The following is a 3,594-nucleotide window of genomic DNA, read 5'->3' as shown; positions in this document are numbered from 1 at the left end:
GCGTTGAATTTTCATCGATGTTAAGCCTAACAAAAATTTTTTAAAATAATAATCGTCGCTATTGTATCGTTAAAAATTAGAAAATTAAGCTTCGTTTAAATACTGGCTCCCTTTCATGGTCGAATAAGTGTTGCCAGCTAAAACACGTAAAAATAATATTAAAGTAGCCAAGACATAGCCAAATATTGTAGCGCCACATCACTAGCAGACATTTGAAATTAGCCGACTAGGACGGTCGGTTAACCGAGGGGTCGGTTGATCGGGGGGGGGGGGGATAATCAAGGTTCTACTGTATTTGCTTTCCTTAAGAGAAAAAGTTCCCAACCTTGTGCCCGTGGGCATACGTGCATCAACAGACCTATTTACATGCACTCGCATCAGTGTTGAAATAATGAAAAAAAATTAAATCTTAAAAATAAAGATGATAAAAAAATTACTTTAGTTTTTAAAACCTTGCCAGTTGTAGTGAGAAATTCACTAAATTGGCTACAATTAAGCTACACTGACTACTGTCTAATCCATCATGCCTGTTATGATCATGTCTCCAATGGCATCTCTATTGTATTAGTACTATGATATTAATTATCATTGCATGCTGTCATCATAAAATCATACTGCTGTCATTACCTGCTTATCATTGTGTTGTGTTTTTTTTTTTGTATAAAAATATTTTACCCCAAAATGAGTAATCCAAGTAAAAAACAACATACCTATTGATGGCACAGGAATTTCCATTTTTCGTGCAACAATGAACCAACAACGATTTAGATTTTTGTTGAGAATGCTGCACTTTGATGACAAGAGAGATCATCAAGTAAGAATTGAATTTGATAAATTTGCTCCTGTGAGAGAAATATTTCAATATTTAGTAGAAAATTGTAAAAAATATTTCTGTGTTAGTGAGTACACAACAATTGATGAAATGTTATGGCATTTTCGTGGCAGATGCGCATTTCGTCAATTCATGAAAAGCAAGCCTGCTAAATACGGGATAAAGGTGTTTTCGCTCGTAGATGCTAGGACCTACTATACCCTGAATATGGAAGTTTATTTAGGCAAACAACCTGATGGTCCATTTAGGCTTGATCAGTCTCCTTCTGCCGTTGTGAAACGTTTGATACAGCCAATCTGGGGTACTGGACGTAACGTAACGTATGACAATTGGTTTACGAGTGTTCCATTATCCTGATAACTCCTATGTTCACAACAGTTGGGACAATAAGGAAAAACAAGTGTGAGTTGCCTGCATCTTTTCTTATCAGCACTGGTAGAGAAGAGTTTTCTTCACTTTTTGGATTTGGACAAGATCATGCAACTCTAATTTCATATGTTCCTAAAAACAGAAAGTTGTTTTATTGTTATCAACAATGCATGAAAACAATGCAATTGACCCAGGAACAGGAGATTAAAAAAAACCCCGAAGCAATTACGTTCTATATTGTGACAAAGGGAGGAGTGGATACAGTTGACGAAATGTCAGGCAACTATTCTGTTGCAAGGAAAATTCAGATGGCCCCTGACAGTATTTTATCACATGCTAAACATAGCAGCTATTAATGCCCTTGTTATAGTTGCGTGTAATAAAAATCCCGAAAGCCGCCCTATTATACGAAGAAAGTTTTTAAAAGAAATAGCTTTAGGTTTGGTAAAGCCCTACATGAAACAGCGTCTCAGCATGCCAAATCTGAGCAGAAAGATAAAAAGCGACATATCAGAAATGATAGAGCCAGACAAACTCCAGAAAATACAGAAAAAAAATGTATTATCTTCGAATAAAAAAAAATGTGGAAAATGCCCAAGAACTGGTAATAAAACTTCCAATTATTGCACTTTATGCAAGACTTCGATTTGTGGGAAGCACGGAAAACTAACGTGTTTTGACTGCCTAAAATAAACATAAATGTAATTTTTTTTATATCATGTGTTGACATAGTGTTTCTATAATAAATATAATTTTTTATCATCACTAATTGTTTCATGTTTTTTAAATAGTCAGAATTTTTCGGTTACTTATATCATGTGTTGACATAGCGTTTCTATAATAAATATAATTTTTTATCATCACTAATTGTTTCATGTTTTTTAAATAGTCAGAATTTTTCGGTTACTTATAAAAATTTCCCAAAAATTTAACGTGTAAATTTAAAAGTTGATAAATAATTAAGTTAGGTGAACAAAGCAAACATATATATTTATTTAATTACTAAACATAATAAAATATAATATTTAAAAAAAAAAGTGAAAAATGTCGAAGTGTTAAGAAAAAAATTAATCCATAATGTGTCCTCCCAAACAGAGAAACTCAGACAAGGCCGGGTTGTTGAAGCAGATGAGGCAAAAATCAGATGGTGGAAGTTCATTAAGGAAAGAATAATCGAAGGTCAGTGGATATTCGGGGGTATCGAGAGAAAGTCTCAAAAAATGTTTCTAGTACTAGTGGAAACACGCAATAGCCAAACATTACTTGCGGTCCTCAAGGAGTGGGTGCTTCCGGGAACAACAATTATTAGTGATTGCTGGAAGGCGTATGATTGTCTTCAAACTGAAGGTTTTCATTACCTGACAGTTAATCACAAGTATATCTTTCTTGATCCCAGACGGGCTCCCATATCAACACAATTCAGAGGATGTGGCAGGAAGTGCGTGCAAACGTTCCCTGGTACAGTGTTCAGAAGGAACACATAGTCATATATTTGGCTGAATATCTTTTTAACGCCAAAATATCCAGACAAGTAAGCTTGACTGCACCACTTTCAAGTTGCTGCTGCAAATCTTTACCCTCCAGATTACTAGTTTCGAGAAAGTTGTATCTCAGCTGTATATGCAAAAGGCCCTTTTAAGATAAGTGTCTTCATAATGTAAGCTGTTGTAATATTTTAATCTTAACTTGTGATTTAAAAAAAATTAAAAGTTATTTGACTTTTTTCAGTAACATATCACACAAGGAACAGTTATTGATACAGGCTTTGTTGATGGAAGAAATGCATTTTGAGTCTTAATTGTGTTTTTAAAGAGAAGAATCACGTGATGTGGAACATGACGTCATTACTGATCACTGATGCTTCCAAAGTATAGCAGAAAGAATGAATCCTTCTATTTTTCTATTCACTATAGATATTGTGAAAATTTTTTATCATTGTTTTTTATTGTGAAAGCGCCAGATCCTAAAATGAAAGGTCAGCATTTTGATCATTTTGAACTTTGCGTTAGTTTTTTAATAATCTATATATAATGTTTTAAGAAGATTTTTTATATCTTCAAGCTAATTTACTGTTATTTCTGAGTTGCTCTGTGAAAAGGATAAAAAGAAAGACTAAAAAAAATATATATTTTTATGTATATATAGTATAAAGACTATAATATAGCTCCAACTATAATAAATGTTTTTTTCATTCATTAATGCTGTATTACATGCCTTTCTCAAACATTTAAATGTTAACAATAATATTAAAAGTTTAATAAACTTTTCTATAAATCTCTTTCCTAGAAAATTATTTTTTTAAAACGTTTTAAGGCTGCTACACCCACACTTGAGTAAATTATAAGATTTTACTTTTTTTTTTAGGACTGAACATGTTAAGCAACAATCAGTTT

General features: G+C 32.8%; 1 pseudogene; it reads left to right on the top strand.

Moving 5' to 3' along the window:
• Positions 1-1,557, top strand: part of LOC111627911 — a 3,978-nt pseudogene extending 2,421 nt beyond the window's left edge.
• Positions 1,558-3,594: the final 2,037 nt, after the last annotated feature.

Source organism: Centruroides sculpturatus, unplaced genomic scaffold (assembly GCF_000671375.1).
Source record: "Centruroides sculpturatus isolate CEXI.00-Female unplaced genomic scaffold, Cexi_2.0 scaffold481, whole genome shotgun sequence".
NCBI classification, from domain to species: domain Eukaryota; kingdom Metazoa; phylum Arthropoda; class Arachnida; order Scorpiones; family Buthidae; genus Centruroides; species Centruroides sculpturatus.
Note: the sequence above shows the minus strand (reverse complement) of the source record. Positions and strands in the feature narration are given on the sequence as shown.